The sequence below is a fragment of the Diceros bicornis genome, chromosome 10, assembly GCF_020826845.1.
Source record: "Diceros bicornis minor isolate mBicDic1 chromosome 10, mDicBic1.mat.cur, whole genome shotgun sequence".
Lineage (NCBI taxonomy): Eukaryota > Metazoa > Chordata > Mammalia > Perissodactyla > Rhinocerotidae > Diceros > Diceros bicornis.
The window spans coordinates 79,619,870-79,634,800 of NC_080749.1; positions in this window are offsets into that span (position 1 = coordinate 79,619,870).

Here is a 14,931-nt window from a genome sequence, read left to right on the forward strand (position 1 = left end):
GTTTACCTGCCCTGGGGCAATCCATGAGTGAGTGTGTGAATGTGTATCTGTGTATGTGTGTGTTGGGGGGGTGATGCAGCCTCTGAAAGGTAATGATATTTGTGCTGATTTTAATAATATTGCAATACAATATATATTTTATAATGTACTATTTACAACATTCTTCATATGTGTATTTTATGCTCACAACAACCCTATGGTGGGTATAATTATTCCTAAAATACAGATGAAGAAACTGAGGCGCACTGACTTGTCCAAGTTAATCCAACTACAGTACTCTAAGTGGCAGGGGGACTCAAACCTGGGTCTCCAAATCTAGGTCTCCAAACTCCAAATGCTCTGTTTCCCCCCTACTTGAGCTCCCACTGGATTGATGGGGTTCAGGGAAGGCCACCCCAAGATGTGCCACTCTGGTATGCAGATTATTTTGAGCTGAAGACAATAAAGGCTCACAAGACTCAGAAATAAACTTTGACCTTCCCTCCCCCCAACTGCCTAAAAGAATTTAAGATAGAAGTCCTGTCCCCAGGACAGGCCATCACCATAGATAACTCTGGGTATGGATAGACTGGGAGGGTCCTTGCTAAGCCCATTCTTATCAAAGCTCTGAAAACCAAGTAAAAGTAGAAGTTATCCTTTGCAAGAGACATTTACATTCATAAGGGAAATCTCCATTTGTAAAGGTATCTCCTTCTCTGTACCAAGAAAAAGGGGGGATGACCTTATCTCTAGAAACTCTTATCAGTGTGGAAGGCGAGGACTTAAATCTGCCTATTAACCTTACTCTTGTTTACTGTGCTTTTCTGGTAATCTCCCACAACTGACTCCCCCCATCCCCAACATCCTCCTTTGTCTTTAGCTAAACATAGTATTTAAGATGAGAACCTCTGTCATTTTGTCAAGTTACCCAGTTTTTCCGGGTCTCTCCCATGTATACATGTTATAAAGCTTTATTTGATTTTCTCCTGCTATTCAGTCTCATGTCAATTTAATTTGTAGCCCAGCTAGAAAGGACCCAGAGTGGGTAGAGGATAGTCTTCCTCCCCTACAGGATCAAGGTGTTGAATAGAGAGCTTAGGACTAAGATAAAAAGTAGGGTTCAGGGGATGGCCCGGTGGTGCAGCAGTTAAGTGCATGAGCTCTGCTGCAGCAGCCCGGGGTTCGGATCCTGGGCACGCACCTATGCACCGCTTGTCAAGCCATGCTGTGGTGGCGTCCCATATAAAGTGGGGGAAGATGGGCACGAATGTTAGCCCAGGGTCAGTCTTCCTCAGCAAAAAGAGGAGGATTGGCAGATGTTAGCTCAGGGCTGATCTTCCTCACAAAAAAAAAAAAAAAAAGTAGTGTTCAAAAAAGTGATGATAGAGGATGACAGAAAGGAAATGACAAGGTCAGTGAAGGCCAGTATTAGAAACTGAGACTGAGACTTATGGGGGGGCAGTGTGCAGGGATTTGCCTCAGAGTGGGGTCAGAACGAACAAGAAGTAAACGCTGGCTTGGGCTCCCATCCTCTAGATGTGTATGTATATGTGTGGAGGTGAAGGTTCATTCACACATATATAAATGCTATTAAATTTAACAGCCATTTATTAAGAATCTGAAAGGATCATATGATATAGTTCATACCTCAAAGATTGTACTTACCAACTTGTTAGGAAAACAGTAAAAATAGTGATTAGAATGCACAGTTCAGACAATCAGTGATCCAGGAGCCGAGCCTTGGGAGAGATGGGGCTGGGGGTGGAGAGAATCAAAGAAGCAAGGAAAGATTCAGAACAGAGACGGAACCTCAGCCAGCACTCGAAGGAGGGCCAGGTACAGCGGAGGGAAGAACATGTCAGGTGAGAAACACGTGAAGGTTGAGTTGGAGCCGCAGGGAAGGTTGGTTGGACGGTGAGGTGTGTGGTGTGGTGACAGTGAAGAGCGGGCGGATGACTGGGGAATAGTGGTGGGTGAGGCAGGGTAGAGGCAGTTGTCAAAAGCCAAGCTGAGGGATTTAGACTTGTTCCATAGTTCAGTACGGGGGCCTTTGAGGATGTTTAATTAGAAAAGATCAAAGAGGGATTTAAAAAGTATACCACAAAGAGCTCTTCTGGGCTTTCAAAGCAGAGCTGTAGTCTGTGTATCTTATTCTGCTTAACTATTAAGATAGAGGCTCTGTGTGTGTGTGTGTGTGTGTGTATTACACTTTTTAGTCTTACTGAATTAGATTACATTTCTCTCCCAAGTTAAAAAGAACAGTTAAAAACAGCTTAGACCTTTGTCATAAAAGATGGATGCTGAGATTCTAAGTGGCTGAGATTTTAGAAAAGGGGCCCCCACTCTTGTTGACATTTTCGAGCACTTCACTATGTGGCTGAACTTCATGCACCAAGAGAATGACCAAAATGAGGAGCAAAGACCTGCTGACAACATATTGTAATTTGGTGGAATGATTTAAACAGAAATGCTTCTACTCATCTCATACCAAAAATAATTAGTGGATTGAATGACTAATCACCAGATGTAGGTAAGCAGATGCCAACTTATTTTTAGAATGGAAGCACATGGCTATATGAGAGTTGTTGAGACATATATTCTATATTATGACATGGAGGTAACCATATAGAGCATAAAAGAGCAAGCATATTTTAACAAAATGTAAATACGTGTATTTAAATGAAATATTCTTCTATATGAGTTATTTTTATGCAATATGTGCCTAATAATGTTACACTTCCCTCTCTTATTCTTTCCTTGTCTCAGTCTTGTTGACAAAACCTGTTCTACTGAGGTGTCTTAGCATTCTGATCTCAAGCTGAGCATTACAAGTCACTTCATTTTTTTTTTTTTTCTATTTTGCTAAAAATAAAAAGCAGTAGTTTGGGCTAAAGGACTTCTTTTCTGTGTGTATTACAACAGGTAACAGGTAAATTGTTATAAACATTTAAAGAAAGCATTTAGGCCCTAACCTACATAAAATAGTCTCAAGTATTTATTTGCAAGTGAGTTGTTTGAAATTTAGGACGTGTTTTCCCAAAGAAACACGGAGGTCAATGATGGTTTAGTTCCCGGACTAATCTACAAACGTTATTTGATTTATGAGGTCGTTCCAATAACGTGCATTTGCAATGAAAAATATAGCTGAGAGCAATACTTTTGCAATACTTTATAATTAAAAAACTGAGAAGGGAGAACCCTTGGTATTGAGTGAGTAATTTTTCATGAATGCTGGTACTTAAAGAAAAGCAAGTTTTAAGGGTCAAGGGGGAAGAATTCGATGGAAGGGGCGGAGCTCCGGAGCGCGGAGGGGTAGGGGTGGAGAGGGGCCGCAGCGCCGCGGCCAGCCGTGTTGGATGGAGACTTGGGCCACAGGAACAGCGTGCGCCCTTGTCCGTGCACAGATCAAAATGTCCTCCAATACGTCGACTCAATCAGAAAAAGTTAATAAAAGCCGTACAGGTTAGAAAAACATCCATATCTAAATCTGTTCGCACACACTCAACGCTCATAGACCCGCCCTGCCCGGCGGAGGGGGCAAGAGGGCCCGGGGGAGGGGGACGGGCAGCCACGCGGCGCACCCGGGGCCGGTGGGAAAGGCTTCCCTTTGCACGGCGACGCGGGGTCGTAAAACAAGCCAGCAACAGCTTGTCTTTATTTAAAACGTCGATATTGTATTTTGTTCAACATGGATTTTTTTTTTGCGTTAATTTTGACTTTTAAAAATATTGCATTAAGATTATTTAGTTATTATTTTGATTTGTCTTGATTACTGAGGGGTTTTTTGGTGCCCTCTCATGCCTGATCCCAATTCTGGCACTGGTGGGAAGCGGTGAGGAAGGAGGCCACAGGAGGTGCCCCCAGGTAAAACTTTTCTTTCTCTCTGTCTCTTTCTTTCTCTCTCTCTTCCTCCCCTCCCTTCCTTCCTTTTTTATCTTTTAAATGTACTTTTCGAAGGCCGGTGGCTTAGCGGTTAAGTGCGCTGCGCTACTGGTGACCGGGTTCGGATCCGGATTCCCACCTATGCACGGCTTCTCCGGCCATGCTGAGGCCGCGACCCACGTACAGCAACTAGAAGGATGTGCAGCTGTGACATACAACTATCCACTGGGGCTTTGGGGAGAAAGAGGAGGATTGGCAATAGATGTTAGCTCAGAGCTGGTCTTCCTCAGCAAAAAGAGGAGAATTAGCACGGATGTTAGCTCAGGGCTGATCTTCCTCACAAAAAACAAAAAAATAAAAAAAATTAAAAAAATTAAAAAAATAAATGTACTTTTCTTACTTTGGGTCTCCAGCTCCATCAGCTTTCCCCAGCTGTTACAGAGGGCCCAGCCATGGCGTGGAGCCAGCTGGCTCCTGGGGGCTGGGAGCTGGGGAAGGCGCAGTATTTCTAAGGGGAAGAGCCCCAATCGATTTGCACAGGTTTTAAAATTCTACCTAATTTTTAAAACGTAGTTAAATCCTCTAAATGTCAGAGCCTTGGGGCCAAGTCTGGTTTGCCCAGCCCCAGTAACTGCTAGGCTTATGTATGTGATAAAGGCAGTTAGAGGAATAAGAAAAACTTATGAAGTAACTGGGTGGGCAGAAGAAAAAAGATTTTTTAAAAAGGATGTGTGTCATAATAAAGGCTATTTATGACAAACCCACAACCAACATCATACTCAACGGGGAAAGACTGAAGGCCATTCCTCTGAGAACAGGAACGAGGCAGGGCTGCCCACTCTCACCACTCCTATTCAGCATAATACTGGAGGTTTTGGCCAGAACAATTAGGCAAGAAAAAGGAATAAATGGAATCCAAATAGGCAAGAAGTGAAACTCTCACTATTTGCAGATGACATGATTTTATATATAGAAAACCCTAAAGAATCCATTGGAAAACTATTAGAAATAATCAACAACTACAGCAAAGTCACAGGGTACAAAATCAATCTACAAAAATAAGTTTCATTTCTGTATGCTAATAACGAACTAACAGAAGGAGAGCTCAAAAAGATAATACCATTTACAATTGCATCAAAAAGAATAAAATATCTAGGAATAAATCTTACCAAGGAGGTGAAAGACCTATACAACGAAAATTACAAGACATTATTGAAAGAAATTGATGATGAGGTAAAGAAATGGAAAGACATCCCATGCACACGGATTGGAAGAATAAACATAGTTAAAATGTCTATATTATCTAAAGCAATCTACAGATTCAATGCAATCCCAATCAGAATCCCAATGACATTCTTCACAGAAATAGAAAAAAGAATACTAAAATTCATATGGGGCAACAAAAGACCCCAAATAGCTAAAACAATCCTAAGAAAAAGGAACAAAGCTGAAGGCATCACAAGCCTTGACTTCAAAACATACTATAAAGCAATAGTAATCGAAACAGCATGGTACTGGTACAAAAACAGACACACAGATCAATGGAACAGAATTGAAAGCCCAGAAATAAAACCACACATATACGGACAGCTAATTTTCGACAAAGGAGCTAAGATCATACAATGGAGAAAGGAAAGTCTCTTCAATAAATGGTGTTGGGAAAACTGGACAGCCACATGCAAAAGAATGAAAGTGGACCATGTGCTATCGCCATTCACAAAAATTAACTCAAAATGGATCAAAGACCTGAAGGTGAAACCTGAAACTATAAAACTCATAGAAGAAAATATAGGCAACACACTATTTGACATTGGTCGTAAAGGAATCTTTTCGGATGACATGCCTGCCCAGACTAGGGAAACTAAAGAAAAAATAAGCAAGTGGGACTTTATCAGATTAAAGAGCTTCTACAAGACGAACGAAACCAGAATCAAGATGAACAGACAACCCACCAATTGGGAGAAAATATTTGCAAAACATATATTTGACAAGGGGTTAATCTCCATAGTATATAAAGAACTCACACAACTGAACAACAAAAAAACAAACAACCCGATCAAAAAATGGGCAGAGGAAATGAACAGACACTTCTCCAAAGAAGATATACAGATGGCCAATAGGCACATGAAAAGATGTTCAACATGACTAATCATCAGGGAAATGCAAATCAAAACAACACTAAGATATCACCTGACACCCGTTAGAATGGCTATAATCACCAAGACAAAAAACAACAAATGTTGGAGAGGATGTGGAGAAACAGGAACCCTTGTACACAGCTGGTGGGAATGCAAACTGGTGCAGCCTCTATGGAAAACGGTATGGAGATTCCTTAAAGAATTAAAAATAGAAATACGCTATCCCAGCTATCCCACTACTGGGAACCTATTCAACGAACCTGAAATCAACAATCCAAAGAGGCTTATGCACCCCTATGTTCATTGCAGCATTATTCACTATAGCCAAGAAGTGGAATCAACCTAAGTGTCCCTCGATTGAAGATTGGATCAAGAAGATATGGTATATATATACAATGGAATACTGCTCAGCCATAGAAAAAGACAAAATCGTCCCATTTGCAACAACATGGATGGGCCTGGAGGGTATTATGTTAAGTGAAATAAGCCAGAAAGACAAAGAGAAACACTGTATGATCTCACTCATGTGTGGAATATAAACCAACACATGGACAGAGAAAGCTGTATTGTGGTTACCAGGGGCAATGGGGGTGGGGGGTGGGTACAAGGGGTGAAGGGAGACATATATATGGTGATGGACAAACAAGAATGTACAACCCAAAATTTCACAATTTTACAAACTATTAAAACATCAATTAAAAAAAGTTTATTAAAAAAAAAAGGGATGTGTGTCAATTGAAGAAAGAGATTGCCTGAAGTGGAATCACCTTGGCTGTGAGTGGCAAAGTGCAAAGAAAATTGGGATGAGTGTGTGGTGGGAGGAGAGATTTTGGGTTTGGGAGGGGCATTCTCTTGAAAAAGAAGTTAGGAGGAAGAAAAGTTGATTTGGCCAGTTCTCCATTCTGGCCACCAAGTGGCGCTGTTGGTACTAGGAGGGCTGCTTTCCGGAACAGAGACAGGGAGTTCCGCGCTCCTGGGATGTAGATGGGGAGAGGGAGTCTCAGAGTCTGCACGCGGTTTGTGGGGATCAGAAATTCACAAGTCAGGTTTTTGTAAGTTGTGTTTATGTAGCCACAATATATGCATATTTTAAAGTAATAGTAACTTGCAGGAGACATTTTCAAACAGTCTAAAACTACTGCTTTTAGTACTGTGGAGTGTGCTACACTCCAGCATGAAAAAAGAGGGGTTTCCAGGCTAGACCTCATTACTCTGACAGAGCAAGAAACTTTAGGGCAATGTTAAAGAAGGTGATGGGAGCATTTTAATGCATTTCACAGAAATTAATGATGATGAGTTGTACAAAAGCACCACTATTCTTTAGTCGTTAGCCCGAGCACTTCTATAGCGGACTGATTGTTCTGCTCCCACTTTGACTGCAAGGAGCTGCTAGAAAGAGATGCATTGAGTTGAAGACAGCAGATGGAGAACGCTCACCTCAGCCTCTACTTTCAGGAATGCGTATTTCGTATCAAAGAGGAAGTTCTTTCCCGTGGGTTAGGATGCCACTCTGAGTCCAAGAAGCAAAATTCCCTTACACGTGCAAGGGAACAGTGTGCTGAATTAATGGACCCACTGTGTGGTAGGGGACAGAGTGCTCATTGTGTGGAGACATGGATAAGAGCATAGACCCTAGAGTCAAAACCACTGGGTTTAAATTCACTTACACTCTAAAAAAACTTTGGACAATCCCCGGTTTTATCACCTAAAATTTGGGGAATAAATATATATGTCACAGAATTAAATGAGATAATGTATCTGAAGTGCTTGGTTAGAATAGATTAAAAAATGGTAGCCATATTAGGTGGCAATGCCTAAAAAAAGAAGGGAGGACCAAGAACAGGTGTGGAAACTCTGGTGTGACTGATTATCTCCCAGTTCTTAAATGTATCAAGAAGGAAAATGGTCAAGTAGGTTTTTTTTTTGTTTTGTGAGGAAGATCAGCCCTGAGCTAATATCCATGCTAATCCTCCTCTTTTTGCTGAGGAAGACCAGCTCTAAGCTAACATCTATTGCCAATCCTCCTCCCTTTTTTTCCCCCAAAGCCCCAGTAGATAGTTGTATATCATAGTTGCACATCCTTCTAGTTGCTGTATGCAGGACGTGGCCTCAGCATGGCCGGACAAGTGGTGCATCGGTCTGCGCCCGGATCCAAACCCTGGGGCCGCCAGTAGCGCAGCGCGTGCACTTAACCAGTAAGCCAGGCGGCTGGCCCTCAAGTAGGTTTAAAAGACGGACTTGGGAGCTGCTCTGCCTTGGTATAAATCCTGGTTCCACGACTTCTGGCTCATGTGGCCTTGGGCAAATTATTTAATACTTCTGACCACAGAATTGTTATGAGTGGATACAAGTAAACCGTGTGCTGGCCTTATTATTACTGTCACTTTTTTTTTCTACCTATAGCCAGAACACTTGGACTAAATATGTGACAAGTTACCTCACCATGGGACCTGATTATGCTATATTTACAAATCTGTTCTTTATGAAAAATGTTAAATCATTCTTTTAAAAAATAATGCTGCTATATTGAAAGTGGAAATTTAAATAGAAAACTGGTGTTCACCATTTCAATGGGCACCCAATCATCAGTTCACGTCGTTTCTGGAATTTTCCCTTAATGCATTCAGACTCAATAAATTAAAACAAACAAGCAATCATACAAATGCAAAGAGCAACAGAGAAAGCATCTGGTCTATAGAAGCACAATTTTATTTTTTTGCTTATACTAGAAATAGGGAGTCTTCCATTTTTCTTGCATGTACAGATATCCCAAGGATTCCTACAGTTTTAGACAATGGGTCCTTTTTAGGTAGAGTGTTCAGCATAATTGTGTTGTTTCACAAGCTAAGCCATTCTGTCACAAGAAGACTTTGCAATTAGATTTCTTTACCTGCCTGTGAAATATCTTTTTTAACTTGTTGTTGCTTTCTTTCCAGTAGTTTTAGAATGTGGATCTACACATATGGAATCATTCTTGATTGAACGCAGCATTCTTGAGCATTCCATCTGTAGTTCACAGTTCTGATCCACAATAGGTAAATTACTCTTGTGGAAGTGAAGGCCAGGATATGGGGAAAGCCTGAATGAGAGGTGAGAATCTAGTATGAGAGCCAGGAGAACAGAATTTAAGCTAGAAACCTGGTAACTGGGGCATTTGGCATTTCCGAGCAGAAATGCCCAGAGCTCCAGAAATTGTCTTCTTAAATCAATAAGAACTTGTGAAATTTGGAAATATAGTCATCGAGCTCTACATACTTTCTCAATACCTCATCGGTTTTGAACCTCACTTTTTCTTGAAGGTGGTGGAAATAGATAACACTGGAATTTATGCCATCAACTTCATAGGGGAAACTAGCTACAAGTAAACAAATAGCACACTGATATGCAATAAAAAGATGATGTAGATAAAGACTGTAAATAAACTTAAAAGAACAAATGAGCTTGCCGTTCTGCTTGTTGTCAGCAGACAGCACTCACAGCATGTACAAGTTTCAAGTTAATGTTCTCCAGGAAGAAGGAAGACGTGATTTAAGAATCTTGCTCTTGGGCCAGCCCCGTGGCTTAGCGGTTAAGTGCGTGGGCTCCGCTGCTGGTGGCCCGGCCCGGATCCCGGGCGCGGACTGGCGCACCGCTTCTCCGGCCATGCTGAGGCCACATCCCACATACAGCAACTAGAAGGATGTGCACCTATGACATACAACTATCTACTGGGGCTTTGGGGGGAAAAAAAATTAAAAGAATCGTGCTCTGTAGCTTTTATATGGAATGAAGATGCTGTCCCAAGCCTTCTGAATAACAGAGTCATTGACCTGTTACTGGTTCATCCTAAATATAATAACTAATTTAAATTAGGCTTAATAATTAATGAGAAATGCGACCAAACTAAGATTTTGTGCTCTTTGTGCAAATACTATTATCAGTGTCTCCTCCTTAAATAAAGTTTGGGAAATTTGGTAGTTTTGGGGGAGCTTTATAAATATTTTCTACTATTTGCTAGTTTAGAAACCTTGGGGAAGTAACTTAAACTCTCTAAGACTCAGTTCCCTCGTGATCAGTGGGGATAATAATGGTACCTCCTCATTGTCATGGAGTTGGAAGATCAGCGTGGAGTCTGGCACAGAGCAAGCTCTGATGTGGTAGCTGTTACTGTTATTATTATTATTGTACTTTTATTTCAAGTCTCCCCCTAGCTTGTTGGAAGTAGGTAGGAATATAAGGAAATAATCAAAATGTATGGATATCGTGTGAATTGTGTTTTTAAAAATATTGTTCTTTTTCTACTTGCTTATTTAGAAAATTCCTAAGCACACAAAAATTAACCTTTATATAGCCATCACTCAGCTTAAATAGTTATCAACATTTTTACCAAATTGGTTTTTTATCTCCAACATTATTTTTCTGGAATATTCTTTATTTTATTTTATTTTATTTATTTATTTATTTTCCCCCAAAGCCCCAGTAGATAGTTGTATGTCATAGCTGCACATCCTTCTAGTTGCTGTATGTGGGACACGGCCTCAGCATGGCCGGAGAAGCAGTCTGTCGGTGCGTGCCTGGGATCTGAACCCAGGCCGCCAGCAGCAGAGGGCGCATGCTTAACTGCTAAGCCACGGGGCCGGCCCTCTGGAATATTCTAAAGCAAGGAAATTATGTCATTCTACCTGTAAATATCTCAGTATGCATCTCTAACCATAGGATTGCTTTAAAAACATAATCATCATGCAAAATTAAAAATAAACTCTTAAAATCGTCTAATACCATATTTAAATTTCCATACTTGTCTCAGAAGTGTCGTTTTACAGTGGTTACCAGGGGCTGGGGGGTAGAGGAAATGGGGAAATGTTGGTCAAAGGGTCAAGTTTCAGATATGCAGGATGAATCAGTTCTGGAGATCTAATGCACAGCAGGGTGACTATGGTTAACAATACTACATTGTACACTTGAAATTTGCTAAGAGAGCAGATTTTTTTTTTTTTTTTGTGAGGAAGATCAGCCCTGAGCTAACATCCATGCTAATCCTCCTCTTTTTGCTTAGGAAGACCAGCTCTGAGCTAACATCTATTGCCAATCCTCTTCCTTTTTTTTTTCCCCCAAAGCCCCAGTAGATAGTTGTATGTCATAGTTGCACATCTAGTTCTGTATGTGGGACGCGGCCTCAGCATGGCCAGAGAAGCGGTGCGTCGGTGCGCGCCCAGGATCCGAACCCTGGGCTGCCAGCAGCGGATGGCGCACACTTAACTGCTAAGCCACAGGGCCAGCCCAAAGAGAGTAGATCTTAATTGTTCTCACCAAAAAAAAAAAGTTAACTATGTGAGGTGATAGATACGTTAATTAGCTTGATTGTGGTAGACATTTCACAATGTATGCATCTCTCAAAATATCACCTGTACATCTTAAATGTATACAATTTTTATTTGTCAATTATACCTCAATAAAGCTGTGAAAAAAAGAAATGTCCTTTTACAGTTGATTTGTTCAAATCAGGATCCATAAAAAGTCTACATATTGCATTTGTTTGTTGTATCTCTTTTTTGTGTGTGTGTGTGGAAGATTAGCCCTGAGCTAACACCTGATGCCAATCCTCCTTTTTTTGCTGAGGAAGATTGGCCCTGGGCTAACATCCGTGCCCATCTTCCTCCACTCTATATGGTACGCCGCCACAGCATGGCTTGACGAGTGGTGCGTTGGTGGGTGCCCAGGATAGAACCCCGGGGCTGCCACAACAGAACAGGCTCACTTAACCACTATGCCACCAGGCCTATTGTATCTCTTAAGACTTTTTAATTCTCTTCTTTTTCTTTTTTTATGCCATTGATTTGTTAGAGAAATCAAGTTATTCGTCCTTTCTGATTTGGCTGTTTGCTTCATTGTGGTGTTATTTAACTTCTCTGTCCTCTGTATTTCTTATAATTTGGTTTTAGAACTAGACACCTGATTAGATTTAGGTTAATTTTTTTTCCTTTAGTCAAAAAACATCACAGGTGGTTCTTCCAGTGTGTTTTCTAGTGGTGTCACATCAGAAGGCACATAATGTCTGGATGTTCCAAATTTAGTGGAGCTAAAATTGGTCAGCGGACTCAGATGGTGTCAACCCAACCCTTCATTGCAAAGTTCCTTATCAATCTTTCATCTAATAATTTTAGCATCCATTGATGATGGTTGCTTAGATCTATTATTCCGTTAGGGATTGCATAATAGTGAATTATTCTACTTCTATCATTTCTTGTGCATTTATTAGCTGGAATTTTTCTATGAGGAAGATTTTTTCCCTCATTAACTATTTGATAACGCTGGAAAAACAATTTATATACAAAAGACACAATAAATATTTGATTTTTCCCTTTTATTTATCAATATTCAGAGTAATGAGTTGGTGCACTAAAACCCTCCAGGTGACCATTTCTGTTTAGAATCACTAAAAGTTATAGGTTTTACATATTTTGTGTTTCAATCCACTGTAGACATTATTCTTTTTGATATTCAAATTGTCCCATCTTGGGCTGGCCCTGTGGCTTAGTGGTTGGGTGCACATGCTCTGCTGCTGGCAGCCCGGGTTTGGATCCCGGGCGCGCACCCACGCACCACTTCTCCAGCCATGCTGAGGCCGTGTCTCACATATAGCAACTAGAAGGATGTGCAGCTATGACATACAACTATCTACTGGGGCTTTGGGGAAAAAATAAATAAAATTATAAATTGTCCCATCTTAAGCCAAATGGGAGTCCCTTCAAGTTGGCTCCTATGTCCTTTCAACATGACTACCATTGACTTAAGATGAGCCTGGGACATCTTTCTTGACAACTTCTTAGATTTCATGTTCCAAACATTCAGCCACCATTTGGTTCTTTTGAATGGAAAATGGTATTTAGAGAACACAGATTGAGCACTAGGGCTGCTTATTGCTATTGAGTTGTCAATGTTTCTAGATCTTTTTTGGTTGACAGAGCTTTTTTTTGAAGGAAAAAATATATATGTTTATAACAAATTTTATTTATTTCCAAATCAAATTTAAGATCACATAATTTTTACTTGATTTCTTTGATTTGATATTTATGTCTAGTTTCACTTATGCTGAAAAAAATTTGGTTTCTAATGATATTAGCATAATTGCTTACTTGTTTTATCCTAAAATATACCAATAACAGTTTTAAAATAAAAGTAGTAATATTGCTACTATTAGTAAGACTACTGACTACACTTTATTTTCCGTTATTTCTTTGCCGCAAAAGGTAACACACAAAACACGAAAGCAGTTTGCTTTATTCACTTAACAATATATTTTGGTGATCACTGCATGTCATTATATAGAGATCTCATTTTTTTCCTTACAGCTGCATATTACTCCACTGTGTGGAGGTATATGGATTATTTTTAATGTTTCTAACACGAACTTCACATTATTTCTCACGTTATTAATTGTTGAATGCTTGTGATAATCTACATATTCTGGAAACATAATAATTAGACCATAATTCCTAATAATCTGGCTGAATTTCATAAAGAAAAATGCAAAGATTAGAAAAAGTGCAAACTCTCAACTAAACACAGTAGTTTGAAGACACACCAGTTGAGAAAGGAAATAGGACTCCAAACATGTAGAGTGGGAGAAGCTAGCCTGAAATTGTCGATAACCTATAATATTACTGATACTTAAAAAATGACTGCCATTTGTCTTAACACAGTTTCCCTGGAAACAGAGCCTCAAGCAAAAGCTTCCATGTAACACTTGATTTTGACGGGGAGGGGTCATATGCAATCCTGGGGAAATAGAAGTGAGGGGAAAGGGGAAGAAAAGCAGAGAAGGAAGGAGAGCAACTAAGTGGAGTGTGTTTCTGAGCCAGCCTCAGCTCCACACACAATGGTGGAGGTGCATTCCATGGGACTTCCCGCGTTTCTCCATCGTGTCACCTGGCCCTTGCAGGAAGTTGCTGGAGAAGCCAGAGCCACTGTTGGTCCATTCAGGCTGGTGGCCAGGCACAGGGTCTCTCCGTCAGTCAGCTTCATGTGCGGGGGTTCTTTGGTCTTTGAGAGCAGGAGGTAGCAGTAACAGTGGCCATGCTGCAGGACAGCAGAGGGGGCTTCTCCCCGCAAGCAGCCAACCCCTGAGGTAGGTCCGGCTGACCCGGAGTGGCCCGTCAACTGGGTCTGATTCACAGATCAAAATGAAGTCATCTAAGTCTTCTGTCCTTATTCAGAAATCTTTGGTAACAAAAATTGTTCTGGACAAGTGCTAGAAAACATCTTAAGAAGTCATCTAGGTGCCTGCCTGGTGGCGCAGCAGTTAAGTGCACACACTCCACTTCGGAGGCCTGGGGTTCACAGGTTCGAATCCCAGATGCGTCTGACTCACCGCTTGTCAAGCCATGCTGTAGTGGCGACCAATATAAAGCAGAGGAAGATGGGCACAGATGTTAGCCCAGCGCAAATCTTCCTCAGCAAAAAAAAAAAAAAAAAAGAAGTCATCTAATAATTTCCTTGAGTTTAAACAAGACCATAAGTTGTTTTATTTTTGAAAATTCTGAAGACTATTTCACAATTTCCCTCATAGCCCATTCTAGAATCTAAACATAGCATTTTAAACCTTAAAAAATCAAGCTATTCTATTTTAGCAACTTGTGACTTAGATGAATTACCCCCTAGGCTAATAAAAATGCTAACCATTTAAAAATTATAAAACTTATGATAATTAGAGGGTGATAAAAAAAACAGCTCAAACCCAGTCTGGGATATAACTTTTGTATGATGAAATTCACAATCTCCTTTTAGGAAGAAATCAGCATATCTGATAAAATGTATTGTAATCAAATTACGATAAATTCTAATGGGATTAAGAAATATTTGGAGGAACTAGCTTCTCTCACTCTATTGATTGTCAAAAATTTAATAGTCTTTAACCAAATGTTCTTTTTTTTTGTATTAGTGTAACTAGTCA